At 34.7% G+C, this 14,738-nt stretch overlaps 1 long non-coding RNA gene across 1 annotated transcript in view; it reads left to right on the forward strand.

Moving 5' to 3' along the window:
* The window catches only part of LOC145687780 (uncharacterized), a 136,229-nt gene extending 127,297 nt beyond the window's left edge, over window positions 1-8,932 (forward strand). The window contains exon 3 of the long non-coding RNA XR_014131759.1: window positions 8,227-8,932. This is a non-coding gene — a long non-coding RNA (uncharacterized LOC145687780). The remainder of the gene's footprint in view (window positions 1-8,226) is intronic.
* The last annotated feature ends 5,806 nt before the right edge of the window (window positions 8,933-14,738 follow it).

Here is a 14,738-nt window from a genome sequence, read left to right on the forward strand (position 1 = left end):
TGGTCGGAGGGAGAAAGAACGGGAACAAAACTTTTATTTCTTTTTAGAAAAAGAAACAAAAACACAGGAACTTTCTGTTTGCCGAATGAAGGCTTAAGTACCCAAGGTTCCGTTAGGACAAGCCTTTTAAACTAACTTTCAGTGCGACACAATATACAGGGTGCCCATAAAGTCTTTTGCCACCCCTAAAACTCGGAAACTGCGAAATATATGTCAAAACGAAAAACACGTATTTCATCATTTCAAAAGTACCACGTATTGAGGGAAACAAAGTTGCCACAGGGCCCTCGGAGGGTCGCAGACGGGGTCCAACTCAAAATTTTTAAATAGCAAGGGGGATAAACTAGTATATCGTTTGAAAGCTATTTACAAAAGAAAGACGATGGAATAAGTTTCGATGTTCTATGGTAAACCTGTACAAAATGGCGGCAGGTCAAAATCTTAATACAGTTTGCATTGAAAAGGTTTTGCCCACCCCTAGAAATCTGAAATGGCTCAACAGATATGAAAACTGAAAAACACGTATTTCATCATTTCAAAAGTACCCATGTATTGAGAGAAACAAAATTGCCCTAGGGTCCCTCGGAAGGTCAAAGACGGGGTCCGTCTTAAAATTTGCAAATGGAATAGGGGGTTAAGTAGTATATCGTTTGAAAGCTATTTTCAGAAGAAGGACGATGATATAAATTTCGATGTTCTATAGTAAACCTGTTCTAAATGACGGCAGATCAAAATGTTAATACAGTTTGCATTGAAAAGTCTTTGGCCAACTCTAGCAATCTATACTTTGCGTTATACTTTGAAACGATTAGTGTTTAAACCCTAAGAATGAGCCTTATGTATTCATGAATTGTTTGCTAAACACGTTACGTTCTCACTGTCAGACAGTAAGAATCAAGCTTGTAGATATGTGTCGTTATGTTCTTAGTATTTCTTCTGTAAAGAAGGTCTTTTCAATTTTAAGACCGAGAGAAATGGAATATTTGTCATGTTATTATACATCAGAGGTACGAATATTGCAAATCATAAAAATTCCCCTAATTACCTATGTGGAATTGAACTCAGGACCCTTTCGTTACGAAACGAATACTCACGCCACTATTCTAAGACGGCTCTATTGATTGAGGGGAAAATACTCTCGTGTAGCAAATTGCACACATTTACGATTCAAAGGTTTTAATAAGGACGAAACACCCTCATATTCGGACACACATTTTGGGGAACACTTATTATACGTTACTGTGTTTTCCTATTACATTTTCTTGGTAAAATTAAATTTACATTGAAATGATCACTATTCTAGTGTTATCAAAGTAATAGAAACATTATTACTTAATTAGCTACAATATTTAATGTAACTAAAGTATTCCATAAACATATAAAATAAAATACAATATCGTTACATTTTATCCAAAGTGTTAAGAAAAGTTACTTTAAAAAATGTGAAAACCTATAATGAGGCTATGCTTATGTACCTTTACATTCACACATAAAGTTCCAACCTGGCAGAACATCTTATTTTAAGGGTGTTCCATACAACGAAATTAAACTACCGCTAATTTTAGAGTTTTCTGTAATATCTTAGAAACAAACAAGAAACTTCGAAAAATGGAAACGCGGTGCGGTGTAGAACATTATTTTGCATGTGACATCATTGTCGTGTCTCGTTATCTACTATCGAATAGGAGCTCTTTATAGATATGGCATTTAATCGCGGTGTATAAATATCTGTACAAAAATAGCAAATAGGTAACTCATGATAACGGTATAACATGCAAAATCGTGTTGTCTAGTGCTCTACGTTTTTGCTTTTCGATTATTTGAAATTAGTACAGAAAAACTGTAAAATTCGAGGTAGAATATAGTTTATTTTCACTGTATGAAAGACCCTTTATGCAAAACATAGGATAGCAACCTTATTCTGAATAGTCCTAACAAAGATCACTCTAGTTTTCATTTAGATTGTTTTATCTCACACAAAAAGTTTCTTTCGTTGTCAGAATCGGATTCATCCATTTTATGAAGATAGAGAAATCAAAATCCTCACGATGTTTCCTGGATGCACAACTAACATGAAACCATCTTTTTTTATTTATTACATTGCAACGATCTTGGCAAATTTCCGGTGTGATTTGCTGAGATCTTACCTTACACTTTTGACATGCCTTTCGATATTTCTTTTCATATTAATGTCACAAGTTGCTTTTGCCGTACGTGAACTGTGTCAATTCTTAGACTTCGATTTTGCTTCATCTTCTGTTTTACTTAGGATGTCTATGTACTGGGTTGAACTTACTACAGCAGGAAATCGGACCTTCCTCCTTTTGGAATTTTCTGTTTTCTCTAGAGTTTTATTCCACAACAAATTTATTTTGAAAGAACTAGACACCCAGTTTTCCCATTTAGAATTTGCTGTGTATATGCATTGGCTTTGACATGTCGAACTGGTATCGACAGGTTGAGAGGCTGTAACTGGTGAAGGAGACGCATGGATTTTTGATTGGCTTTCCTCATCAGACATATGAGATGAATCGTTGTGGGTAGGTTGTGTATCTCGATTAAGACCGCGGCGGTTCCACAGACTCCGTAGACATCGTTTGCATATCCTTTGTTATCTGCTCAGAACATAATTTCTTCCACATATAAAATAAGACATGAAGTTTTTCATCCCTATGTCAGGTGTCACTGTTTCCTTGAAACTTGTTAACTTTTAATCATCAATTTTGGATTCCAGGTAATCTAAATGATTTTGAGAGTAAACCGTATCAACAGATTCGGTCATCGTTTTACCTAAATAATTTCTTCTTGGAAGGCATTTCTTTAGTTCTGGAAAAATATTTTTTTTTTAAAAATGCGATTAGGATTACGATAGAAGAGAGAAAATAAAGTAAAATAGAAATGAAGAGAGATTAGACCTACAATAGAAGAAGGAAAATAAAATAATTTCAGAAATATTGTGTGGCCACTACTAAATACATATTTTTATTGTGGTTTCTTCTATGCTCACTACTGAAATCGTGCTTTCAATTATGATCAAAGATAGAACCAATAGATCAAATCTAGTGTGACCGTTACTAAAAAAGGTAGTCATTTTTATATTTTATTAGTGGTCACCCCTACCATTCATGTTTGCAACAATGTAAGCGTAAAAGCAAATCTATCTATCTACCTATCTATCTATCTATCTATCTATCTATCTATCTATCTATCTATCTATCTATCTATCTATCTATCTATCTATATATATATATATATATATATATATATATATATATATATATATATATATATATATGATGGACAACAATTAATTTACCTTTGAATTCGGACTCTTTTGCGTTACAGCTTTTCAGGAATATCAATAACAAAAAGTGGTATGTCATTTTAGGCCTAATTTCTATACATGAAATTCAGTGTTTTGGCTTCTCATTTAAAGCAAGTGAGTTTCGTTTCACTGTGTGAAACTACGGTAGACTTCCAAACTATGGAAACTCAATAATCAAACTTGAAGTATCACTTGTAAGGACCGCTGGTTACAATAGATTAATTAATAAGATCAAAGATAGAACCTCTTCGTCGCATACTAAATCTATATCAGTAAGCTATTACTCGTTATACTTTACTGTTTTCTTTATACAGCTACAAAGACTGAAACCGGAAATTGTTAATGTCAACCACTTTCAGTTTGCATAGATGGTTAGTGAAGGAAATAGAACGTACTCTTTGTAGGGTAACTCGATTGAAAAAAATGCATCTCGATATTTGTTACCATTTTCATTTTGGGGTAATTAACGTTTAATCAGGAAATGGCTAATTTAAACTATTTCCGGTTTGAATAGAAGGTTCATGGAGAAGATAGAATCTATTATTCGGACGTTGGATTGATTGCATAAACGTACCTTGATATATCTTACCATTTTCACACTATGGAAATCAGTACTAAACTGGAAGTAATATTCAGTTTGAACCACTTTCGATTTTGGTAGAGTGTTCTGGATACCCATCGTGCATTTATAACGCTGAATCGTTTGGAAAATACCGCTTTTCGATATCTGTTATTTTTTCGTTTTATGACGATAAACGTTGAAATCGGAAATGGCTAATTTGGCCCATTTTTGGTTTGAATAGAAAGCTAACGAAGGAGATAGAGTCTATCCTTGGGGTGCTGAATTGATTGCAAAAACTACATCTTGATATCTGTTATCGTTTGTGCTCTCGTATCTGTCGACAGACGGACGAATGGACGAAGCTTTTCTATAATACTTCCTACATTTATGTATAGCATAGTTTGAAGTCTAACAATTAGATACAGGATCCATCGTTCTTTCGTAGAAAGATGATTTGATACTTACGCTTATCAATTAAATAAGCAAAGTCGTGCTTGAGCGCGTCTTGAAATTTCACCTACAGAAAAAAGAAAGAAAAAGAAAACAAGAGGGAAATGAAAAGATTCGAGGTTACAATTGTTAAAATAATATGGTCTGGAAGTCTGTTGAGGTTAAATGCATTAAAATTTGTGTTTAAAATTTTAATTAAAAATAAATAAACGAATACTTGTTTCGGCATATTTAAATGTTTGTCTTAAAAGGGACGAAAAAGTCGAGAAGGAAAATGGATGGGAGTTTTTGTCGTTAAAACAACATGGTCATATCGCGAAATCATTTAAGAGTAGAAATATGCTAAATAAAGATTTGTTTCATGGATTTTTGATATTTCCCTTGGGAAGAAAAAGTGTGGGGCGCAAAAATGGCGTTACAGTTACTAAAATAATATGGAAATGTATGGAAGTCTTTTAAGAGTAAAGATATCTTAGAGATATGGGAAACATAGGAATTGTAAGGTTAGGCATACCTAAGAAAGGATCTTTATTATTGGGGAAGATAGGAGTAATTTGGAGGTTGCAATTATTATAGTAAAATGTCCATATCTCCGAATCTCTGAACGATAGAAATTAGATTTGATATGTTTAAATATACTTCCTATTTAACCCTTTAGAGACAGGCTCGAGGTATAAACACAGCCGATCGTTCCGTTGATAAAGGGTGTTTTACATAAACACATCTGAACAGAGCGGACAGTTGTAGATTATAAGACTCAGTTACGTTTGCTTTGTGAAATAAATCACTCAATACAAAATTGTAAGCATGCACCCCTTGTATGGTTTGTAGGAAGTCTATTTTTTTACTTAGCCAAAGCGTGAAACTAATTCGGCCGAGAAGCGCGGAAAATAGAGTATGACAATTATTATCTTAATAGGGATGCGCACGAGTCGAGACGTGTCTCGAATTTCGACTCGTCTCGAATGTATCGAAAATCATTCTATAATAATTTTTAAATATTATTTTGAAGTATTTATTCAGAAACAGCCATGAAACCAATTCCAACTTTTATTACTTTAGAAAGGTACAGAACGCATAAACTTCATAGTTAATTTTTCGAGATCAAGTAATGTGCTGGGCACCCAACTCGCCAGATCTGAGCCCAATCGAACACATCTGGGATGTGATTGAACGTGACATCAGAGCTCATCGTCTCCATCCTCAGAATTTACAGGAATTTTGTGACCTGTATGTGTATATGTGGTGCTAACTCTCTCCAGCGACCTACCAAGGATCATTGCATCCATCCCAAGACGCAACGCCGTTGTTACCCGTGTCAAAGGTGGACATATTGATAATTAGCTAGGTAGTCATAATGTTCTAGCTGATGCGTGCGTATATTTTAGCTCGTATATTTTGTACCGACTCGAATTTCGAGACGTCTCGTCTCGAATTCGAGTCGAGTCGAGACAGAGACTGTCGAGTCGAGACACGAGCCGAGATAACAATTTCTCGAGACGAGTCGAGACAGGCTTAAATCTCGACTCGACTCGTGCGCATCCTTATGTCTTAAAATGTCCATATGTCGGAATTTCGGAATGTTAGGGACATGAAATTAGGTGCATGGATTTCTCGTTTAAAATAATAAGACAAATCTTTTATTTTTATTTTTTTTAGATATTTGAACTAGAAGGGAAGGAAAATCTATGAAAATAATAAAGGGGTACAAATTGCAATTATAAGATTTCCATCTCGGAATCTCTTAAGGTTAGACCCATGAAAATCAATATTTGGACTTCTCATTTAAAATAATTATATACATGTTTCACTGTCTTGTGATTTTTTTTTCTAAAAGGGAAGGAGAAGTTAAAAGAAAGAGACTGGGTTAGAATCATTATAACTAGATGACCATATCTCGAAATTTCTTAAGGTTAGGTATATGAAATTTGATATTTATATTTTCATTTAAAATAAGTAAATACACGTTTCGGCGTTTTTGAATGTTTTTCCTAAGGGGAGGAGAAGGAGAGTCGGGATTGTAATGCTTAAAACCAATAACATATCAGGCATGAGAATTGGAAAAAAAATAAAATGAAATCCTTAAGTTTTACGCTTCTGACGGTTATTCTAAAGAAGACAGTGATGATTAGAGATGTGAAATGGTGGAATGAAGGAAGTGGGAGGAAACGGGAAAACCCCGAGAAAACCCATGAGCACGGTGTTTGTCCACCACAAATTCAACACGGCGCGAGCTGGGATCGAACCAGGGACCACCAGAGCAAAAGCACCAAAGATGAACGCTCTACCACTGAGCCACCGCGCGCATGAAAATAGGAGTTTAGGCTTTTAACTTAATAAATGAATAAATAAATGCAACTTTTAGCGTTATTTGAGGTTTTTCTTGCAAAGGAAGAAAATGCGGAAAGGGAAATGATGGGAGTTGTAATCATTAAAAGAACATGATCATATCTCTAAATCCTTTAAGAGTAGACATGTTAATTAAAGATATGTTTAAACGTTTTTTGATATTGCATGTGGAGAGCCCAATCGCATTAAAGCTTCCATTTGACATTAGATTCTGACACATAAAACGATTCAGTACAGTGCTCATTGCTGCCGGATCCATTTTTACAGGTATCGGTATTCCAAATTTTGAAAAAAATTAAAGTATAATACGAAAATCCTTTTTTTTCATATAACAAATAATAAGCTGAAATATATTAATATTATATATGTTCGCATATAATTGTAAAATGCTAATACAAATAATGCTGTAAACAGTTACTTTACTTGAAGTTCTTTGCTTTTTTTGTTTTTTTATAAAGAATTTATATATAATTTGAGCTTTTTTTTGTTAATTTTATAAAACAAACAACACATGTTTTGTGTACAATAACACGAGGGTCGTTCAATAGGTCCTTAAAAATCCGAAAGATGACACTCGTAGTACGAGAAAGGTTTCCTTCTAATAAGCATAATTCCTTACTAGAGTGGTACTAAAGTTTCAGCTATGTCTGCCACGAGGTTTTATCGCCATAGTCGATTGAAGAGACAAACTTGTGTTTATTTAGAAAAGTGGAAAGAAATGAGTTTCGTGCGGTTACCAAATACTTCTGTTTAAAAGGTTTAACACCAAAACAGATTAAACCCAAGTTGGATAAAGATCATGAGATATCTATGTTTGCGACTGTTTACAATTGGGTAAATAAATTTAAATGTGGCCGTACGTCTACAATGACGAACATCTTTCGGAACACCCAGTGGAAGTGATTTCCTGCGAAATCATTGACAAAGTCCACGATATGGTTTCGAGTGATCGACGAATTAAAGTGAGCGAAATTGTTGAGGCCACAGGCACATCACAAGGTACAGTGTTTTCGATGTTGCACGAAAACTTGAGTTTGAAAACAATTTCAGGATGATGAGTGTCGCGTTTGCTCTCAGTGGACAATAAACGGAATTGTAAGGCTGGCTTTTCGTTTTCAGTCGTAATCCAAACGAGTTTGTGCATCGATGCATAACAGTGGGCGAGACATAGATACACTACTACACATCAGAAACAAAATAGCAGTCGATACTCTGAGTTTTTAAAAGCGATACGTTCCTAAAAAAGCGAAGATGGTGAAATCGGCATACAAGGTGATGACCACAGTGTTTTGTGATGCACTCGAAATAATCTACATTAATTACGTGGGGAAATGACAAATGATAAGTACATAGTATTATCCGTCGTTATTGAAAAGGTTGAGAGAAAAGATCAAGAAAAAGTCATCATTTGACAAAGAAAATAATTATCTTCCATAAATATAAGTTTCGATATCGAAAATTATGAAATTGAAATTAGAATTATTACAACATCCACCGTATTCACCAAATTTGGGACCCAATGGCTTTGTTTTATTTTCAGACTTGAAAACCTGGATCGGCGGAAAATGATTCACGTCGACTGAGATGGTCATCGCTCAAGGATATGCCTGTTTTGAGGAACTTCCGAAATTCTACCTTTTGGACGGCTTTAAAAAGTTGGAGAAACGCTGGGGAAGAATGAGTCGAGCTAAAAGGAGATTATGTTGAAAAATAAAATAAAAATGATCTGTCTTTTATCTTTTTAATAAGAATTTATTGAACTACCATCGTAACATGAAATATGCTGTTGTTTTAATTGTAGTACTTTAATTTTCTAGTATCTAACTTTGTGGTCTCAATTGGACACCTGTTAAACATAAAACTCCGTCCAAGCACACGCAGATTGTCTATAAGAGAAGTATAAGAAAATTCACCTATATTGTGTTTTGTTTCTACTTTTCCTCTGCATTGCATATAGCTACACTCAATACAGTCTTACTGGATTTTACTTCTAATTTAATTATCCTGAGCTCTTTCTATAATATTTCACAGACATATCGTATTTCTTGCTAAATATAAATATTTCCAAATTCATGCTTTCCTAATGCTAAACTTTCAAATCATATCAAAAATGCTAAGGAAAATTATTTGAAAAAAAAAAGATAGTTTAATTAGGCTATGTGCAATAAATTAGTTGTTTATGAATAGCATACGCCTATACGAATTAAAACAAATACCGTACAATTCTTTTTGCTAAGTTTAGCCTTGAGTCTGCGCATTTTTTTTTTAATTTCCAAAGTCGATGACACTTAATATAGGTCTAAGTTGATATCAATTACTCGTAATCATAAATTTGTAGATTACACTAATCTACAAAAACAGCAAGTTAAATAATTGAAGAAGTGTTAAAGTTTCAGAACCTATGGACATGGATGTATACAAACAAATTGCATGAACCTTATTTGAAAGTACTATTCTACAATATACTATGTATGAGACGTGACCGAAACTTTTGACCTCGTGATTACCATCTCAGGTATATCTCTGGAGTTAAAATGGGTTATTGCAAAAGGTTACCAATTTGATGTAGACCGTACAAAATTTGGAGTGGAGAGTAAAGGCCCTGACAAATGTAGTTTAGCAGACAATTTAAACTTTCAATTTTGACAAACGCGAAAATTGAAGTATTAGAGATACGAAACAGAATGGATACTTGCACATGATATAGTAATTATTGTTTGCGGAAAACTAGGGAGATTTATTATGAGGATAATTATTGAATATCGAAATATTAATTGGCCTCCCACGTGCAAATTGTAATTCTCTTTCATATACTTGTACTGCCACACTAGCTGAACTTGAACTACTCAAATTTAAACATAGTAAGTGCATCGAAGAACAAACGTTTTTAATATACAGTGGCTTATCATAGATAGCGTGCTGATTATGGTAAAATGTACATCTATCAACTGTACCAGACAAGAAAATACAACTATATGTAGTTACTTCATCTGTTAAAATTCATGTTTGTAATAAAATACCTGAATCGTATTTGTGAATGATCTCACTGTACTTACGTACGTTATCTACCCTCAGGCTCGGCATTTAACAGTCTACGTTCAGTCAGAGTATTAACTAACTGTTTCCTCTACAAACTTCAAGATCTGCGTACAGTTACATTTGCATGAAAATTGATTGTGCTCGTAGTCCTACCTTGAATGCTCGATGATTCCTGTTGATTTGATTATTTAGTCAGTTGGTGCTTAATGTATCCTCCGCACTGAGGCTATATGGAACGGAACATCATCTACATTTTAAAGTGAAATCCAAATCACGATTTATTTTTTTCTTATCAGAAACATCACGAACGGGAAACAAACCTTGGAGAGAATGCATGGTCACTATGAAGTTGGAACAAAGAAACGCCAGGTTTTCTGAAACTGCAATGCCACAATTGTGGTCATTACGGAACTACGTGAATTGAGAAGTATCTAACTCCCATCTAGAAAGCCTGAAAGTGTAACACTGGGATTCGGCACTGTTTACACACTATACCATCTGGTAGTGCAAGAGGCTTTCATGGTCTGTAGTGCACGGAATTGTGAACTAACTCTGTAATAATCAAACACAGTATTCCTGCCTATAACTAATGATAAAACTATAGTGACTGTTGGTATAATTGACAATGAAAGAATTGTGACACCGTCAGTAGTTCAGATTAGAATGTTAAGATGCAGTACAATATGTTAGGTAGAACTATATAATGTTACTATTAATTGAAATACCACAATTAAATGAAATTGTTATTATTGTGTCTAAGAAAACTAAATTAAATAAAGTTACTTGAGAATTCATTTGTCACTAAAGTGTGTATTTGTGGTGCAGTTGTTATCTACAAGTCCCACTTGGTCATGAAGATAATTGTGTCTCTGAGCTTTACCGGAGACGAGTAGTTTCATTTCACTGTCTCCATGATTCTTCCTCACTAATCATAAGCTTTCTTCTGTCATTCATCTATTTATCTTATACAGTAATTTACAACTGAATTCTATAAGACGTCACGGCTTTCACATCAGTAAGAGAGGAAGGAACTGACAAGTGGCCAGCAGTTGATAAAATTCCGTGGAAACAGACAATAATGAACACTGATGATGTAGTCGGTGGTCCTACAGACATACTACTTGTGAATCTATGAATCTATGTTCACTGCCAACACTTGAACTCTTACGATACCTTCTCCTAGAGACGGACTCACTGGGGTCTCTCGGGTCCAGAACCCCAAAACTTCATATCTCACCATATATTTGCACACTTCTTCAATAAAATTATACTTATTTAACTAGGAAATGATTGGTGTAACATGAAAATATTATCTTACACTTCATCTGTACTTATTTTCTTACAAAACAATCTAGTACTATTGTTTTCTTTAAATTCTGAAAATATTGGTGGAAATATTTTCCAATTGCCTATCGTCTTTACGGGTGCAGAATAATACATGTTCAAAACTAATAGACATAGTGGATTGTAGTATTGGACTCCTCCCCAAAACTTGGATCCCTCCCAACAAAAAATTTCTGGATGCGCGTCCGTCCCCTCATCTTTTTACTACATACTGTTTCTCTGCTTGTCTCAGGTTGCAAAACAGCACTCCTACGTCATGCACTGACGAGCTGAAAACGACTGAATAAAACATATTTGTGAAACATTCAATTAATGCTTTGTTTGAAGATGCGCAGTTTTATATTTTAAAGAAAAAGTCTTACATAAATAGACTTTGTTTTTGTTTTTTTTCTTCTGACTTGTGAATATTTGTATATGTGAGTGTGTGTGCATGACAATTGTTTCATTAATTATAGTGCTTCGTGGTTTATACGCCATTGAGCGCCCATTTTTCATATTTATGCATAATCTACCAAACAAGTAGAAATATATTAAATTTTTCACAGAGAATAACATAATTTCGTGCTCCACAGAAGAATACACATTGTTAATTTATGTCTATTTCTTTCGGTTTCTTTTTCTTTTTCTCTGGATTTCCGACAAAGTATGTGCACTGTGCATTCGGTGTGGATTGACCACTTCCGCAGCCTAGCACGCAATTCGGAGTTCTTAAGTAATAAATCAACGGTTCAGTCGCTGTGCATCGTCCATGCTGAACTGACCTAAGCGCTAAGTCCGAAAATAACCCACTCTTAGCGAGAGCTATGAATTACGTGCTCTGAGGCGAGAAGAAACGAGAAATAAAGACCCGGCTGTTCCTAGAAGCTCCAGAAGAGCGTATTCCCTGGAGAGGAAACAACGCCCTGGAAGTCAAGTTGAAAATTGTGTTGTTGTACATTAAATTTATATAGTTAGTAGGTTTTTAATTTCCATTTTATCAAATGACAACTTAGAAAATAAAATAAAATAAATTGCAAAATTGCATTACATAATTAACTTTCTTAAATGAAAACATCATTAGTCCAGTTCAACTCCAGAACATTTTTAAAGTATGTTTTAGATATCCCAATTGTAAATTTATATAAAAAAAAAAGAATAAAGAACATACTCATTCATACAATGTTTGTACTTGTAAATTTCCAACGTGCAATTTTCCGCGTAATTATCCGAAACTATGTGCACAAAAATAAAACTAAGACTTTGTTTCGAAATATTCTTCATTGGGAGTGTTATGAGAGTAACTATGGTAGTACAGTTAAATGTATGCAATATGTTATTTTTGGTTAAGTTTAGATAAAACTTCAGTAGTTACGCTAATAGTTGATACGATGACCTGATATAAGTAAATACGCAGTATATATATATATATATATATATATATATATATATATATATATATATATATATATAAAGAGAGAGAGAGAGAGAGAGGAAAATGAAATGAAATCTTTAAGTTTTACGTCCCATAGTTATGTCGGTTACACTAAAGGAGACGGTGATGATGAGAAATGAATGAAATGGTGGAATGAAGAAAGTGAGAGGAAATGGGTGAACCCCGAGAAAACCCACGAGCACAGTGTTTGTCTGAGAAACACTTGGAATTGGAGAGGTCTAGTCTATAGTCTGGTCTATAGATCTGGTCATACTATGCAATTTCATACTGGGGTCATACTGGGGTCATTGTATGTGCCAAGGCAAGTCCATTTTACCCTTGGCGCCATATTTACCTTTTATTGATTTTCAATTGTTACTCAAGACGCATTTGTTGGTTTCTGCTTTAACATGCTTTTTTCTGGAAATATGTCGTTATCTGTAGCAGCAGTTTGCATATTGCTACAACACGATCTCTTAAAGAAATAAACTATTTTATCAAAAAAAAAAATAAATAAAATAAATAAATAAATAAAATAAAATAAAAAAAATCAACAACTTACTTTTCAAAAATATTTTCCCATTATATAGTGAAGAGCCCTGTCGTGTCATCATTTACAGAGATTGAGTGCTGCCACAGTAGCTTTCAGCACACGTGTTCTCAGCGTTGCAGAATGTATAATTCCGCTAGAATCCACCCTATGCCATTTTATCGTAGTATGCCATTTTAGGCACAATTACTCTATCTAACCTTAACATATTTTAAGATACGAACATCTTATGATAATAATTGTAAGTCCCACCCCTTTTGTCCTCTCATTTTTTTCTTCCCTTCTAGGTTAAACAACGCTGGAAAACGTGTCTAGTTATTGTAAATGAGAAGTCACTACACCAAATTTCACGTCTCTAACATCCAGCGATTCCAAGATATGGACATTTATTATAATAATTACCACCCCTATTTGACCCCCTTGTGGTCGAATTTAAACAAACAAAAAAAAAACTTTGGTGGAACCTTACATCACAAATCCTATGCCTTGTATAAATTTCAAATTTCTAGCTTAAGTGGTTTGGCCTAGGAGTTGATCAATCACGAACGGAGTTCTCACGTTTCTAGATACAGTAGTGAAACCCGTGCGTGTATGGATGATTATTTTCACTTATTTACATAATAGTATATATCTTCCTCTTGCACTTTTCACGAGCGGAATTTCCGAAATGGTACAATATGTGCTCCCGTATATTGCATAACAGTATATATGTGAACAAATGAATATGCCGAAAGGTTAAATTTTAATTTCGAGTGCCTAGCGATTAACATATTTGACGTTGAGTAAAGTTGATTTGACTAACCAAAATTAATTAAAATTTTGAGGTCACAGTTTAGGCTTGGTATTAACCAAATAATATATTGTAAAACTTCGTCTCATAGGATTTTGGGTAGAGCATTTAATAAAAAGAGCGTCCGGAATCTACTCCCACTACCAGTTTTATTATAAAACTTTTTCTTTATAAAAGTATTTTCACAAAATACTATACAAATTGATCTCTCTAGAATCAAGGTGAGTTATAGATGGTCTTTGATAGTAAGGTCGCAGACAGGATCTCCAACAGAGCCCCGAAGCAGGCAAAGAGGAGTGGATTTTAGGTGCCCAAAGCTCCGAAGCAAGCAGTGGGTAGGTTAGATGGCCAACAGAGCCCCGAAGCAGGCAAAGCCAGGAGAAAGGATAGGCGCAGTCCCGAAGCAGACTAGAGGCCCTGGGGTTAGGTTACTCCTAAAGTCCCGAAGCAGACAGTAGGAGGGTCACCAGAAAACTGGTGTCGAGTTGCCTTCGTCCATTCAATTTATAGGATCCTTTTGGGTGGCGGTGGCGCTGCTGCTCCGATGTCGTCTTCTGCTACATGGGAGGGGCCAGAAGCCGTCGTCTGCATGTGATTATAGGTCCCTCTGGTGGGAGATCCACTTGCTGAACCATGTGGTGTTGTTTGTAAACATTGATGCGTGGAATCGCTTGTTTACGACATCACATAGGATATTACAATATAAATATAGCACAAAGCGTATACCTAAGTATAAGATGATATTTATTTGCAATGAGAACACAACCATACGCCAAATAGAACCAAGGTACTACAAGTCTAAAGAAATCAACTACTAAAGACGCATACACACACACACAGAAAACAACATAATATTATAATAATTATTCTACATACGGTATGATCCTGATTCTCCACAAATTCCAGCATATACAAACT

This window comes from Thermobia domestica, chromosome 6 (genome assembly GCF_964235325.1).
Source record: "Thermobia domestica chromosome 6, izTheDome1.hap1.1, whole genome shotgun sequence".
Lineage (NCBI taxonomy): Eukaryota > Metazoa > Arthropoda > Insecta > Zygentoma > Lepismatidae > Thermobia > Thermobia domestica.